Source organism: Neofelis nebulosa, chromosome 1 (genome assembly GCF_028018385.1).
Source record: "Neofelis nebulosa isolate mNeoNeb1 chromosome 1, mNeoNeb1.pri, whole genome shotgun sequence".
NCBI classification, from domain to species: Eukaryota; Metazoa; Chordata; class Mammalia; order Carnivora; family Felidae; genus Neofelis; species Neofelis nebulosa.
Genome location: NC_080782.1, coordinates 12675355 through 12692714, shown reverse-complemented (window position 1 = coordinate 12692714; position 17360 = coordinate 12675355). Strand labels below are relative to the sequence as shown.

The 17360-nt window shown below is 43.9% G+C and overlaps 1 protein-coding gene across 2 annotated transcripts in view; it reads right to left on the bottom strand.

Annotated features, from left to right (window-relative positions):
- The window catches only part of FBXL7 (F-box and leucine rich repeat protein 7), a 393749-nt gene that overhangs the window by 334388 nt on the left and 42001 nt on the right, over positions 1-17360 (bottom strand). The gene's annotated exons all lie outside the window — the stretch shown is intronic.

Here is a 17360-nt window from a genome sequence, read left to right as displayed (position 1 = left end):
ATGGAATAGGTCAAGGTTTAGAGGTCTTGGAAGGTTCCCAAAGTCACTCCTATTGTCACTGGTATAATTCTAAAGAATGAACACCCAAACTAGGGCATTCTCAGTTTCTACTTTTCTAGTTAAAAGACATTATTTGGGCTCAGGTCATAATCTCACGGTTCGTGAGTTCGAGCCCCCCGTCTGACTCTGTGCCGACAGCTCCGAGTCTGGAGCCTGCTTCGGATTCTGTGTCTCCCTCTCTCTCTCTGCCCCTCTCCCACTCGCTCTCTGTCTCTCAAAAATGAATAAACGTTAAAAAAAAATTTTTTAAAGACATTATTTGGGGGGGAAAAGGCACCATTGATTTAAATGGCAGTCAAACTGTTGGTTAGGTTTTATGACTCCAGTTCCATTTTGGGATTTGAATTCGCCTGTGGAAAACAGATGTTTAGCTGCTAAAACAATAACATTTTAAAGTTTCATTTCACAAAAATTAAAGCACAGCTATAACCCAGAAGCTCAAAAGGAACCAGCCCACACAGTTATAGTCAGATGAGGGGCAAACAGTCTCCCAAGTCTCTGCTGAGGGGTGCGCAGAGCTGCAGAAAACACACACCCTCCAACCTGACACTGGAAGGTAGTTTTCTGAAAGCCAGCAAGTGCACGGGGCCAGCCTGGAGTGAGAAGTGGACAGCCCGTGGCCTTGAGCAGGGCTGGTCAGCCACAGATGCTGGCCACGTCCTTTTCTCTTGGATCTGCACACTCCGAATTGAGCAGAATAGCACAATTCTAATGACAAGACAGAGGCAGGGTTCAGGAAAGGGAACGGGGCTCTCCGTATAGACTGTCTAGATCCCCAAGTCACAGTCACTGAAGTTCATCTGCAAAGGAGACTCGCATTTTCTAATTAATTCAATTCAACTAATATCGTTTCGTTGGGAAGGAAAGTAAACTTTGGGGACTTTTTTCTCCTACAGACGAGGAGATATTTTTAGACTTATTTCATTTACATTTGAGCAAACCACCCAATTTTTCCTGGCCTCTGTTGGCTGGTACATAAGATGGAAGGATTTACTCCGGTACCCACTAACTTTCTTTCCAATCCAGTTCCATGCTTGTATGGATTTCTACTAAGTTCATACGCTTCCGCAATACAAAACAAGCAAGCAAACAAACAACAAACACGGGCGTTCTTTTTTTCTTCCAAATTACAGAGTGGAACATTAAATTTCAAAGTCTTTAATATTCTACTTCATAGTTCATAAGCAAAAAGAACCCTTTTTTCTCTATGAATAAAATGCATGAACTAAAGAGAGATCTCAGAGTATGGCAGTCATCAATTATCCACAAGAAAAAAAACAGTCCCCTAATTTGGAGACAGGCAAGGATGAAAAGGCGGAGCACGGGAGATGTTTAGGGAAGTGAAATTACTCTGCATGGCACCACAAATGTGGGTACCTGTCATTCTGTATTTGTCCGAACTCACTGGATGTCCAGCACCTATAAGGCTCCTAATGTAAGCGATGGCCTCTGGGTGATAATGATGTGTCAGTGAAGGTTCATCAATTACAATCAATGTCCCACTCTGGTGGCGATGTTGATGGGGCAGCCTGTGCATATGTGGGTCAGGTGATATTTGGAAAATCTCTGTACCTTTCGCTCTATTTTCTGTGAACCTGAAATTGCTCTAAAACATAAAGTCTTTATTTAAAAAAAGAAAGAGAGAGAGAGAGAGAGAAGAAAGAAACCAGGTTAAAAAAAAAAAAAAAAAAAGCCTGAAAAGTAGTGTTCAGGAGCTGCTGGCGTGATTAAAATGAAGAGTGCTGATGCCTCTGGGGTGCCTGGGTGGCTCAGTTGGTTAAGCGTCCAGCTTCGGCTCAGGTCACAGTCCTACAGTTGGTGAGTTCAAGCCCCTCTCTGCTGTCAGCGTGGAGCCTGCTGACAGTTTCTACTTTTCTACTTAAAAGACATTATTTGGAGGGACGCCTGGGTGGTTCACTCAGTTAAGTGTCCAACTTTAGCTCAGGTCATAATCTCGCGGTTAGTGAGTTTGAGCCCCCTTTGGAGCCCACTTTGGACTCTCCGTCTCCCTCTTTTTCTGCCTCTCCCCTGCCAAAATAAATAAAAAATATTAAAAAGAGAGAGAGAAAGAGAGAGAGAGCGCTGATGCCCTCACAGCTCTACAGGTTCAAAACTGTCGTGGGTGCGGCAGTACAGTATGAAGCGGATAAATACACATCATTTGGATCAAAATGACTGTTCTCTCAGCAGCCCCACTGGAAGGAGCCTGTCTGCCTCAATGCCTACCTGGGGAGAAAAAAATGGTTCTGCAACCAACCTTCTCTGACAACCTTTCTACACGTATAAATACAACATGTATCTCAAAAGTCATTTGCACGTTTCCGGGAGAAAGGTTAAGTCACTACAGGTAGGTCACGAAAGGCAGGACATACAATGTTGGACAGTGCATGTCACACCAGTGCCAAGGAACCTGTCCTATTTGATTCTCTTTCAGAGACTGCAGAAAAAGTAGTCCTTTGCTTTTTCAAATGCTTGAAATATCTATTCCTTTGCGATAAAACGGGTTTCTCAAAAACTTGCTTCTTGTACAAAATGTAACACTAGTGGGGTTGGAACTAGTATCTTGGTCCCAAAATTCACGTTCCCGTTTACAAAGCCAAGGTCCTTCCTCTCCCCGAGTGTTTGCTCTGAGTCACGTCCCTTATAGCCACACCTCGCTCAGTGCAGCTCAGTGTGTTGAGTTCACCACATTGAATTAAATGGTTTACAGACATCCTTGGGGAAAATTACTCAACTATTGTTTGGTATTCCTAAGTTGGCTTGCCTAAATAAAACAAAAGAAGCCAATGCCCCTTTGCCAACTGCACTTATAATTGAAATGTTAGTTGTTCCTTTTTACTATTTATGCTCAAGTTTTTTTAAAAAAAAAAAAAAAAAAAAGCATACCGGAGCACAGGTTCTTGGAAACCTGCTCAATGTAAGTCTCAAACCCATCCAACTCTGTTTCGATACAATAGTAAACTTGGACCCCACACTCGCACTACAACATAAAAACGTCTACATCCTGAAGCATTTTACATCATCTTCAATCTATTTTCAATACAAGAAACAGAAAAGATGTGAATTTTCCAGGACAGACTGCTGTAAATGTCTCATTCTCCTGTCTTCCATGTTTTTCTTCTTCCTATCCTTTAAAAACAACATCTTTTTTGGCATGCGTACTGCTTAATTTTACATGTCAATCTGACTGAATCCCAGGGTGCCCAGATACTTGGTCAAACATTATTCTGGATGTGAGAGTGAGCGTGTTTTGGGTGAGATTAACATCTGAACTGGTAGACTAAATAAAGCAGATACCCTCTCTGAGGCGGGTGGGCCTCATCCAATCAGTTGACGGCCAGAATAGAACAAAAAGGCTAGTAAGTAAGAGAGAAAACTCCACCTGCCTGACTCCTTGGGCTGGGATTCCATTCTTGGTTGACTCTGGACTTGAACCGAAACACTGGCTCTTACGTAGTCTTGAGGCTGCCAGTATTCACTGGAACCCCACCACTGCCCTCCTCCAGCTTCCCAACTACAGATCTTGGGACTCGCCAGCCTCCATAATTGTAGAAGCCAATATCTATATATACACACAGCTATATACAATACACACATATACACACCCTACTGGTTCTGTTTCTCTTGAGAAATGCTGACTAATACAACATGGCATACAGACACATGACCATGTTTCGGCCATTTCTCCTTTTACAGTGTTATAACCAAACCATAAGCTAGTTTCCCTGAATGAAGACAAAGGTTTTCTTCCATTTGAATATTACCTTTACCCAGCTTCACATTTTTACAGTAAAAACGTGGTGTCATGTTAGAAACAGTCTAGGCTTCAATAAACATTTCCGTCATGGAAACTTGACAAACTTTTCTTAAGCACAAGCTAATCATATTTTTATGGCATGGAAAAATCATATCAGAAAGACAGGAAAATGCAGCCAACTGCCATTCACTTTAATGGAAAAGATCATAGGCCTTTTCTTCTCCCTAAAATAGGAAAACCTACTATTTTTATTACCGTGATTTTAATAGCAGCATATTGGAAACATCTATAAATGCTTGGTTTTATTTGCTTTTCCAAAGTTGTATCTTTATTTCAAAAAGAAGCCACACACACATACATCATAGCATTTTTCTTATGTTTTGAAAGACTTAAAATGTTTTCTTTTTTTATGAAGGCCACATAAGCGTTACCAGGCTTTTTAATATCAGTGCTGTGCATCATCACTACGGGAGCCAGAAGAACAAACCTTACGACATCTGAATGTGTTTCGGGCATATTGCGCACCGAGTTGCATTTTATCCATAAAACTCTCACTCAGCGGACTTCTGTGGGTTTAGTGTCAGAACCTTTCCGAAAGCCATTTGGAATCCTGGATCTTGGACCCCATTCAAAGTAGGAGGAGAGAAAGGGGGCCCGCCAGCCTCCATTGGTAGAGTATGCAAATCTTGATCTCCGGGTTGCAAGTGCAAGCCGGGCATACAGATCACTTAAAAGGAAAACAAAATAACAAAATAAACTAAGAGGAGAGAGGAAGAAAGTGACATGGTGGTTCACCAGTCAACTGAAATGGCAAACAAGATATGTTTTCCTTTATTAAACTGTACTTCAGGTATTTTTCTCATTCCTTTTGCATTTCTGGTTCTGATGTTGAGAGTAGACATCTATTTATTATTTATGCATTTAATAAATCTTATGAACACTGCCATTCACTTTCAGAATTTTCTTTGAGATAATCTAGTGAGGTGCACTAAATATACCATGTGTCTGCGCGCACACACACACACACACACACACACACACAGATATTATTGACCTCATAACTGTCTAGTCTACTAGATTGAGGCTGAAAATTATTCTTATTTTTTTCTCCTTTTTTAAATTTAAATTCAAGTTAGTTAACATACAGTGCAGTCCTGGCTGCAGGAGTAGGACCCAGTGATTCATCTCTTACATATGACACCCAGTGCTTATCCCAAAAAGTTCCCTCCTTAATGCCGGTCACCCATTTAGCCCATCCCCCCACTCACCCCTCCAGCAACCCTCAGTTTGTTTTCTGTATTTAAGTATTTAAGAGTCTCTTATGGTTTGCCTCCCTCACCAGAGTCAGAATTTAAGAATGGCCATTTATAGGGGTGCCTGAGTGGCTTAGTTGGTTAAGCGTCTGACTGTTGATTTCAGCTCGGGTCATGATCTCACAGTTTGTGAGTTCGAGCCCTGCATCAGACTCTGAGCTGACAGTGTGGAGTCGGCTTGGGATTCTCTCTCTCTCTCTCTCTCTCTCTCTCTCTCTGTCTCTCTCTCTCTCCCCCTGTCTCTCAGCCCTTCCCCTGCACCCTCTCTAAATAAATAAATAACCCTTAAAAAAAAAGAAAAAAAAAAGAATGGCCATTTATACTGAAATAGCAAAAAAAAACAAAAAAATCAAACCCAACAACAACAACACAATCCACAACTGTTCCCTTGTTTTACATTAATATAACAAAAATGCACATTATAGTCTTTCTTATAATTCTTATTTATACCAAGAACCATTTATTAGGAAGAATAGTATATCCCAACTTTTAATAAAGAAAAGTTGGTTAGTAACTAAATGGTTCAATATACACTGGAAAGAATGAGGACAGAAAAAAAAAAAAATAAAACAATTCATCTGTTAAATGTGCTAACCGGGATGAACAGTTGCCAATGACTGCACTAAAAGAGACTTTATAAGAAGTGAATTTATTTATTTTAAATGCTGAGACTGGACATTTTAAAACATGATGAAACACTCAGACACAGAGTGACTGGATGTAACCACCCATTTTTATTTCAAATATTTAGAAAGCAAAGGCACGACTCTGGGGCTTGACATATTCCAAGAGTACTTCGGCCCAGAACTTCCTTTTATGAGGCATCAAGCCTTCCCAAGCCCAAATAATTCCCCAAGTACCTTAGATTCATTTTCCACAAGTAAGGAAGGATCAATTTTAAAGTGTAATGTTCTGCCTGCCAAAACATCAGCCGGACAGGAATGTTCAAAGGTGCAAGTTCAAGTAGAGACTCCTGATTCCATACAGGAGCTGGAGAACACGCTCTTGAGGCAAGCTTCAGAAGCCAGGAGCACAGAGGAAAGGGGGGATGATGTCCTATAAAGAGAACTTGGCTTCTCCAAGGGTTGTTTCAAACAGGAGAGTGACAAATACTAGCAATAAACAGCTAGAAGCGACTTACAGTGCTCGTTACTGCTAAAGAGGCTTTAGCAACTGTGCCGAACTCACCAAATGTCCAAAGCCATTCTCTTAAGAATAGTTGAGCACAGAAAACAAATGGAAGGCTGCTTTCTGCTTTCCATGCAAGGTCTGATGCATAAATAGCAGAGCACAATTTATAGGACAAAGTAGGTTTCAAGGATCAGTCCCTATTGTTCTGGTTCCTACAATGAAGTTCTATTTGGTCAAGCAAATGTTAGCCTAGCTCTGTGTCACACACCATGCTGGGCTCTGAAGATGAGAAGATGAGTAAATCATTATCAATGAAAAACGCTTTGACATTTTTTTTTTTTTTTTTTTTACAAACTCCAGCAGTCCCACCCCTAGGAATACATACCTCGGAAATACCTCTGTACCTCGGTGCCCAAAGACATAAAGCACTGTTCACAATGGCCTCAAAACAATCAGAATAGGTGAATAATTTGTGCTATATTCTCTAATTACCCTTTTTAACGTTGAAAATCATCCCTGCATAGCCGGGTCCCCAGCCTCTCTCATGCCTTACTTTTATGCACAATAATTATTAACATCTAATCTATGAACATTAAGACAATTTGTGTTGTTTAGCATCTGTGTTTCTACCTGAAACTTAAGTTCCATGAGGGCAGGCATTTTTTTTTTTTTGAGGGCAAGGATTTTGATCTCGCTTTATTTACCACTACTTCTGTCCGCGCAGCCTAGAATGGCATCTGGCACGTGAAAGGAATTTGGCAATATATGTGGAAAGGAGAGGGGAAGGGATACAGACAGGGAGAGAGAAGCAAAAGAAAGAACAGAGGTAGAGAAGAATGGAGGGAGGAAGACCGGCAAGAAATTGCTAGAAACAGTGAAAATCAAAGAACTAAAGACAACTACCAGCTTAACAGGAGCAATTCTCATGACTATAATGCTGACTGGGGGAAAAAAAACAAAACAAAACAAAAAAACCGAGATGGAAAAGAATACATACAGGCTGATTCCATTTACTTTCGATTCCAAATAGGCAAAACTAATGTTACGATCCGTACATAACTAGAAGAGCTATAAAGAGAACAGCAAAGGTGTAGCACACACAAAATCTGATGCAGATACCTTGAGAGGGTGACAGAATTGCAGAGGGCGCAGGGAGGACTTGAAGCGTGTTGGAACACCGCATTCCTTAAGCTGGACTGTGAGTTTACACTTTATTATGAGTCCCCATACCTCATACATGTAGTGAACATGCTTATGAATTTCATAATGCATACAAAACAGCAAGTCACTTGGGCCTACTCCCTGGTGAGAAAGACCTGACGAGAGAAGAATCCAGAATCCAGCAGGACAGAGGCACAAGCATGGGCTGTGGAGCACCCAGGTGGCGGGTCCACCCAGAACCCCATGTGGTTCTAAATGCTTCCTTTCATAGTGATAAAGGGATTGGTCTCCAATGGTCACGTGATTTATATATTTTTAAACCTGTAGTTCATTGAAGACAAGCCTCTTAAATAACTGTTAGTAGTATTTTAACAAAGAAATCTCACCCAGCCTCAACAGAATTTGGGAGGCAGAGGAACCAGAAAAAAATACTTCACTGGGTATTATTAAGGTCATTTGGGTGGGTGCTATTAAGAATCAATTGCTGGGGCACCTGGGGGGCTCAGTCGGGTAAGCCTCCGACTTCAGCTCAGGTCATGATCTCATGGTTCGTGGGTTTGAGCCCCGCATCGGGCTCTGTGCTGACAGCACAGAGCCTGGAACCTGCTTGGGATTCTGTGTCTTACTCTCTGCCCCCTGTGTTCGCTTGCTCTCTCTGTCGCAAAAATCAATAAACATTAAAAACAAATTTTAATAAATAAATAAGAATCAACTGCCTATAATTGCATGAACTACTTTGTTCTGCTATATGTTCACTGAGTATTTATTCAGAAACTAATACTGGGGGGCGCCTGGATGGTTTAGTCCGTTAGACTCCTGACTTTGGCTCAGGTCACGATCGCCCAGTTCATGAGTTCGAGGCCCTGCTTGGGATTCTGTCTCTCCCTCTCTCTGCGCCTCCCCTGCTTGCTCTCTATTTCTCTCTCAAAACCAAACAAAAATAAACTTAAAAAAATAAACTATTAAGGAGTAGCAGTAATGTGCAAGGTATTGGCTAAGTACATGGGAAGGTACAAACGTGGAAAATGTCATCAGCGAGCTCATATGCCAGTGTTAAGACATGTATTTAATGATCATAGCATATGTGTAGGTGTCAGGGATGCCCCAAAAAACAGAAAGGACTGTGCCTGTCGGGTTTTGCATGAAGTCACAAGAGGAAGTGAGCAGTTCATTCTCAGGGCAAGAAAAGAAGCAATGTGCGTTGCTGAATGTTGCCTTGCCTTTCGTTATTCACTGTAGGTTCTATTACTTACCCTCAACTTAATCATTCATGCTTCCAGGTCTTTTACTGCCAAAGCAGTATCAGCTATGTTGCAAATCTTCCAAATCTTTGCTCTAACTCCACTAATCTCTCTTTTTTCTTTTTGATTGATGTTTTGCTTCATCAAATTCTAGATGCATTTTGAACAATGAGGAACTCGGCAAAAAATAACTTTTTTGTCCTCTGCTCAAGGGATGTGTGTAAAACTATCCCACAGAATAATGAAAGGGGTCTTCTATAAACGATTTCTGGACCACTTTCAGTGACTATTACTTAGGGCAAGTCACTTAAGTTCCCCGATGCCACTGTCTCAGTTACAAATTAAGGAAGTTAAGACTACACGTCCAGGGACACTTATGAAACACAAATGCACGCACACACACCCATATATGATACACGTACAGATGTAATTTCTATCACAGTGATATTTTTCATTGTCAACACCATGACTCTTCAGTCTTCCAATGGTCACGTGAATATAGGACGTCAGCCCTTTCACAATCTCGCATTAGATTAGATTAGATTAGATTAGATTAGATTAGATTAGATTAACAGCACCCGGTTGAAGGGTTTCCAGTTGCTTTGGACATATGCCTTCTCTCAGCACTTCATGTCTTCTGGATGTGTCTTTAACTTGAATCTTTTATCTTCCGATGCATTCTCCTTCCCCAAACACAACTTCATATGTGTCGCTTCATATATAGTGTCTGAACAAGCAAACATACAACTACTAGGCCACCGCTACGACCGCTACTCACAATGACTCATGCGGAGGGGGCATTTATTAAGTGCCAGGCACTGTCCTCAATGTTTTACCTGTATTAGCTCATTTAATTCCCAGAACAACCCACGGGGCATTAAGTACCTTGTGGAGATGTCATGGCCTGCGTGGAGGAATGTGAATCTAGATGGTCTAGCTCTAGGGTATATGTCCTAACCCAAGCCACTGTTATAAATGCCAGAACTGTGGATGCTTTCCTATGCACACACACATACATTTGATTTGTGTCTGATACCGTAAAGGATACAAAAGCAGCCTCAGAAGAGAGAAGAAAATAATTCTCTCTGAAATAAACCTGACTTGGACACCATTCAACGTGGGTTTAAATCCAAATACCCAAAGGGTCGCATATGTGTGCCCTCACCTACGAGGAGGTGCTATTGCTTGGGTCCAGTTTAAAGCCTCCGGTTTATTTTTGGAATCCAGATTCTGGGAACAAGCTATTTCCATATTCAATCCCTTGGGCAGAGCAAGCTGGGTACTTAGAAACCACATATGCCATTTAGAGACAAACCCAGCCTGGCACCTATGTGGTGCCCTTGGCCAGCTCCCCTTGGCCTGGCAGCAATAAAAAACAAGGCATGAGCCAGAATCCGTGCTCTGTGTTCTGAAGGGAAGTGAAGATTTATCCTCTTGGAAAGAGAAGGAAAAACCAACCCAGCCTCTTCTGGCTCCTGAAGGTTGCAGCTGAGGCTGGTGCTGTTAATAAGATGTTCACTCTGCAAAATATCCCACTGGGAGGTTTTCTCCCTTTCTTTTCTTTTTTCACTTTTAGCAAATCTTGGCAAAAACACTTGCCATTTTAACCACTTTTAAGTGCCCAGTCTAGTGGCATTAATTACGTTCACAATGTTGTGCAACTATTTCCTGTATTTGTGGTCACCCCAAACAGAAGCTCTGTGCCCACAAACTCCCCATCTCTCCCTTCACCCCTCCCCGGACACCCCAAACCTACTTTCTGTCTCTCTGAAGTTACCTGCTCCGGCAACTTCGTGAGAGTGGAATTATACAACATTTGTCCTTTGTGTCACAGGACGTTAAGGTTTTATGTTACTCTCTTCCTGGCACAATTTAACCGCAAGCATTACCCACCGGGTTACACACTGGCAAGAGCACAGGGAGAGCTGGGGTCCTGCCCAGAGCCACCCGGCTGCCTGTCTCCAAGCGGTCATCTTGTGCCGTGCCCCCACCCCACAGTTCCCTGCATTTCCAGCGACCCAACAGGAATAGCAGACCCAAATGGCTACTCCACCAAGCTAAAAGCCTCTCACACATTTCTCCATCAATTACCTCTCCAACCTGTGGGCCACACCACTCTGGACAGAGCATGCCCAACCCTTCTGTCCTCGGCACCAACAGAACAGCTTAACAGAAGGCCATTGGGGAGGGGAAGGGGGGGGGGGAAAGTTACAGAGGGAAGGAGGCAAACCATAAGAGACTCTTAAAAACTGAGAATAAGGGGCGCCTGGGTGGCTCAGTCGGTTAAGCGTCCGACTTTGGCTTCAGGTCATGATCTCTCGATCTGTGAGTTCAAGCCCCATGTCGGGCTCTGTGCTGACAGCTCGGAGCCTGGAACCTGCTTCGGATTCTGTGTCTCCTTCTCTCTCTGCACCTCCCTTGCTCACACTCTGTCTGTCTGTCTCTCAAAAATAAATAGACATTAAAAAAAAAAACAAAACAAAAAACTGAGAATAAACTGAGGGTTGATGGGGGGTGGGAGGGAGGGGAAGTGTGTGATGGGCACGGAGGAGGGCACCTGTTGGGATGAGCCCAGGGTGTTGAATGGCAACCAATGTGACAATAAATTTCATATTAAAAAAAATAATAAAAAAAATAAAGATGAAGTTCTTTTTTATGAAATGGTGCAATCAGGGTCATTCTAAGTAAGACGTTCATATGCCTTACTTGTCTTATTTTCACAAGTGTTAAACCTCCAGTACATCAATTTAAGATAACCTACGGCTCACTTTAAATATAATTAGGTGGATGGGGCCCCCCGGGTGGCTCGGTCGGTTGAGCATCCGACTTCGGCTCAGGTCATGATCTCGCGGTCCGTGCGTTCGAGCCCCACGTCCGGCTCTGTGCTGACAGCTCAGAGCCTGGAGCCCACTTTGGATTCTGTGTCTCCCTCTCTCTCTGCCCCTCTCCCACTCCTGCTCGCGCGCTCTCTCTCTCTCTCTCTCTGTCAAAAATAAACAAACATTTAAAAAACTAAATGTAATTGGCAGAATTCTGAGTCGAATTGCATTAGAAGTTGCTATGGTACATCTCAAAGACAATTAAACCTTTACTAATTATAATGTTATCTCATTTCCACTTTTAACAAGTTTGTAGGGCTGAGGAACTAGGCCAATAAAACCTAATAAATAAAAAGTCCCTGCGCATGAATGACAAAATGCCGCATTTTAGGCAGAGTTAAGGATCTGGCCTCTTTAGCCACTTCTCATTTTGATTATTGGTTCTGGCTTTAAAACATCGCTTCGAAGGTGAAAAGAGTCGAGTCTCACGCGGCTCCAGCTCCAAACAGAAGGGATGCTGGCTCTTCCTTGATATCACGGAGGCTGGAAAAATTCCAAAACGGGGTTCACACCTATGCCTCACTTCCTTTCTGACTTGCCACAATAAAAGAGATACCGGGATGCTTGGCTTCTAACTTCTCAGGGATTTTTCGCAAACCAGGCAGTCATGAGAGCAGAAAGTGAACAGGAGTCTAAAAATCTGACTGGATGAAATGTAAAATCATTTTAGTCCAAGTATGCTGATACATGGATGCCGTAGCAAAAAAAATAAATGTAAGATTTATTATTTTTCCTATTCTACTATCCTTGCTTCATCCCAATCCTGGCGTGAGGGTTAATTTTACGTGTCGACCTGACTTGCCACAGGATGTTCAGATACCTGGTTAAATGGTATTTCTGGGTGTGTCTGTGGGACCATTTCTGGCAGATATCGGCAAGTGGATTGCCAGGCTGAGCACAGAAGGTGGCCCTCCCCAGTGGGGGTGCTCATCCTGCAACTATTTGAGGGCTGGCATAGAACCAAAAGGTAAAGCTGGGACATCAGTCTTCTGCCCTCCGAAAGGTACTTTTACTCCTGGCTCTCCTGGTTCCCAGACTGAATTACACCAACATCTTTTCGTTCTCCAGTTTGCTGACTTCACATCTTGGAACTTCTCATTCTCTATATTGTGTGAGCCAATTCTTCATCAGAAATTTCATTATACTCCATATCCTATTATAAAAATAAGGCATAATCTCCAGGTGCACTAGGGTTTTCCAGAGACACAGAAACAACAGGATACACACACACACACACACATATACTTAAAATTTGGGTAAAATATATTAACAAAATTTTCCATATATTGTGTGCACATATATATAAGTTTATTGGCTCTGCTTCTCTGGAGAACCCTAATACCCCTGGAGATTATACTTTATTTTCATCTCAAGTAAAAAAGGCATCTCTCTTTCTGTGGGAACGGCCGTGTGTCCATCCATCTGTCCTTCCTTGCTAACCCATCTCCAATTTGATTCAAGTATCCGATAGAGAGCCTTTATCCCAGGGCTGTGACGGGCTCTGACCAATGAACCGTAAAGCAGGGAGGGGCCCGATTCTGGGAACAAGATTTTTCTTCCCGATCCAAAAAGAGCACCAGAAGAAATTTCCTTTCCTGGCTCTGCCTCCTGAACACAACACTGTGTGACAACAACTGTCTACGGGGAAGAACACAGAAGATCACAAAGAGGCCTATACCCTCAACCAGGCCATCGCTTCAGCTACTGCCCAACTGGGGATGCTGGGAAGCTCCCCCAGATCAGTGCCCGTGGGATAAAGACCCCGCGAGTTAGACTGTCACTTGAGGCTGGAGATATCTTTTTTAAAAAAAAGTAACACTTATTTATTTTTTGAGACACAGAGCGTGAGCAGGGTCGAGAGGCAGACAGAGAGGAAGACACAGAATCCGAACTCTCGGAGCTGTCCGCACAGAGCCCAACGGGGGGCCCAAATCCATGAACCATGAGATCGTGACCTGACCTGAAGTCAGATGCTTAACCAACTGAGCCACCCCCAGTGCCTCTAGGTCGAAGACATCTTAACGGTGACACAGCTGCCAGCTTTGACTTCTGCTTCCCACGTGGTCCGCGCCATTCGAGACCTGTCCTTGGGCTGCATCACCAGGCCTACAACATAAGCCTCTGATTTCTGAGCAACACAGGAGCCCTCTGTATCAAAAGTGACGACTTGGCGTTTCTGCTCTCGCCGGATGTTTTGTGGTGTATGCACGTGTGTGTATGTGCATATGTGTGTTAACTTCAACGAGAACCGGTAAAAAGTCTGTTGATTACAAGGTAAATTTGAACGAGTGGGAAGAAACCGAGGAATGGCACCCTTATGAGCCAGACTATGAGGAAACTATATTTTGGAAATGCCTTCATCGCCCAATCACTCTGAGGCATATCTATTCTAGCGGAAACGAGCCAACAACACTCGTTTTCACTGAGCATTATGTATTTCACAATGTGAGTCTGGTTTTTTTTTTTTGGTTTTCTGGTCTTGTTTTGGTTTTTTGTTTTTGTTTCTGTTTTTGCCAAAAGTACTTAATTGATTGAACTCACCCTTCAAGAACACCCACCAGGCAGCAGATACTCTCATGTGCATTTGTTCATGGACCTACCCTGTAGAAATGTCACTGTTCTACAGATGGGCAAAGCGAGAAATGTGTGATGTCGACCACCTCCCATGGCGGAAGTCTTACTCAGAGCAAAATGAAAATCAGGTCGCAGGAATTTTAAATTTTAAATTCAGGTGCCCTTCCACCTGAATATGCCACAGATCAGCTGGGCAGCTGGGCACGTGCCAATTGGATCCTCTCCTTCCGGGATGGGGCCTGAGCGTCCACATTTCTATCAAAGCTCTGGGTGAGGGTGACGTTGCTGGCCCGCCAAGCACATCTCGAGTACCCATACTCTCCAAGGGCAGCGCACGTAAGATTCCATTTGCAAGCTCAAGATTTTGAGTGCCGTGGCTCATATCCAATTACCTAACTTGTCTTATGACCCATCTTCTCATCCAGCAAATGGGTTATAAGAAACAGTACCCACCCCCTCTTTGGGCTGTTAGAAGTTGAATGAGAGGAAGTTTTTAAATGCATTGGAGATGCCTGGTAGACACAGAGCACTCACAACTGGTAGACAGGACCACCATATATATCCAAGCACAAGTGTTACTGGTAGACAGGACCACCATATATATCCAAGCACAAGTGTTACTGGTAGACAGGACCACCATATATATCCAAGCACAAGTGTTACTGAGGACGTAAAAGGTCACAGATGAATCAGACAGAGATCTGCTTATGTTGGAAGAACATGCAGAGTAGCACAACCCCAAGGCTGTAGAGCCTGCATTTCAACTCTGCCACCGTGGGGTGGAAGACGCTTTGCAGGGGCGCCCGCACCCACCCATCTCTCTTCCAACCTATGCTCAGGATGGGGCCAGGTGGCGCTGGCCCACCCAGAGCACAGAGGGTCTGCGATGGACACCTAACAGGCAGAGATGATTCAGAGGCAAGACCCAACAGTTTGACTTCTTCCCCAGGAGCCTGAGAATGTGACGTCCCCCTGTTTTTCCCTGTGAGTCTGTTGTTCAGTGGCCCCAGACTTTGGATGTGGATGATAACGGGGGCTGAAGAGGGAAGAGGAACAGAGAGGAGCAAGGATGAGAATCCCATGTGCTAAGGGAAAGACAGAGCCTGATAAGTCTCTCTTCTCGGCTCAAGCCCTGCACTTGTATTCTGCATAATTACCTTGTACCTTTTTGCCCCCTTTGCTTTGCCTAATTTGTGGAGAACTCTGGTATTTACAACTCAACAATGCATACCTAAGACACTTGAGTAAGTTCTCAATCAACCTCTACAACCCTCAGTTTCCTCATCTGTAAACTGGAAATGTATTCATGTGTCCTATATTTATCAAGAGTCTATTGTTTGCCACGCACTAGCTAGGTCGTGGAGAAACCAATGGTTAGGAATTCCAGAAACCATCCTACCTTTGTGGAGTTTACGGTAGAGCAGAAGACATAAGCTTTAATGGCTAAATCGATCCGAAGAACAAACATAAAATTCCAAGGGGGGTAAGCGTTCCAAGAGAGGAAGGACATCATACAATGAAAACATATGCGAGGGAGGCTGGCTTAAGAGGAAGCCAGAGAGAATCTAAGAGAGTAACAAGGCAAGGAGTGAAGAGAGAAGGACTCCAGGCAAAGGGCTTAGACTCTGGGGAGAGCAGGAGCATGCAAATGTGGCCGAAAACAGCCAAGTGGGGGTAGCAGGGGGCGCTGTAGGGAGAAGGGAAACTGAAACCAGGTAAAGCTGGAAAAGGGGCTGGGATCCAGACGCCAGGGGCTGGGGGCACCACGGTGGGTATTTTGATGATTATTCTAAGATACTTATTCCAAGATGGATGGTTGGTTTTCAGCAGAGAGATGTTAGGTCACATCGGCCTTTGAAAATAACACGCTGGCCACAGAATGGAGGACGTACTGGTGGAGGCAGGGGTGGTGTGGGTGCAGCGGGTAGGAGACCGCTTCAGTGGTCCGGGCCAGAGGACCAGAGACAGAGGCAAAAATCCTGAGCGTGACTTAGGGTGTTCTGAAGTGAGGTGTCTTTGAAACAGCCAAGAGGAGACTGACATTTCATCTCAGCAGTCCACTGAGTCCAGGAGTGTGGCAACTGGTGGCAAGGTCTGGACCAGAGAGAGACAAATGCGCAAGTCAATGAAACTAACCCATGGTTCTTAACGGAAGACGTGAGTCTGCCCAGGGAGAGATGATGGCATGGGGAAAGGAGAGGGCCCGGAGGCGGACTGGGGGTAGTGACCGTCACAGAGGGGGATGGGCCACAGGGGAGACAGGGGCAAGACCAGGAGACTGCTGTGTTGTGAGCCAAAGAGGAAAGTCTTTCTACCAGGACAGGAGGAAGCGGCCAAGAAGGTCCATCAAATGACATGATGACTGACGGAATTAAACTGGATAAATAAATGAAACCTACAGGATGACACAGGTCCCGGGGCACTGTGCCCCCTCCCCACCCCCCGCAAAAAGGTAATTACCCTTATGAGCAGCTCATGGATTTTTGTGAGCATGGAACCTGACAATCCATATAATGTAGTAATTGACAAGTGGAAGGCTTCCAACAGATGGAAGCAACGAGCCCTTCTCCCCTTTTGTTATTTCATGTCTATAAATTCCTTCAAAACGAAGGGATACCTTGAAATAGGTAAGACGATAGGGGGATGAAATGAATACTAAAGAAACAGGACGAGACAAGCGTCTTTGGAGCCAAAGACACACGGACATCCGCTGGAGAGAGAAGCCTGGGGTGAAACTGATTTCCATGCTTCTTCCGGCACCAGCCTGTGGCCGCAGCAGACGTCAAAAGTACCGCATTCAGGGGCCCCTGGGTGGCTCAGTCGGTTAAGCGTCCGACTTCGGCTCTGGTCATCAGTTCACAGTTTGTGAGTTCAAGCCCCACACCGGGCTCTCCGCTGTCCGCGCAGAGCATGCTTCGGATCTTCTGCCTCTGTCCCTTCCTTCCTCTCTCTCTCTCTCTCTCTCTCTCTCTCTCTCAAAACTAAATAAACACTAAAAATATTCTAAGTGCTGCATTCACACACACAGACATACACATACACACATAAAAATACAACCCCACCTCCCAATCCAGAAAAGTAGCAAATAGGCACAAAATGAATTTCTTTAGAGACATCCTTGATACCTGTTTTAATTGCCAAAGGTTTATCCCATATCCAAAAACAAAAAAAAACAAAAAAGAAAAAAAGGAAAAATTGTTCTAGTCACTGGATAACGATCGATAGAAAGCCCAGCCGGAGCATC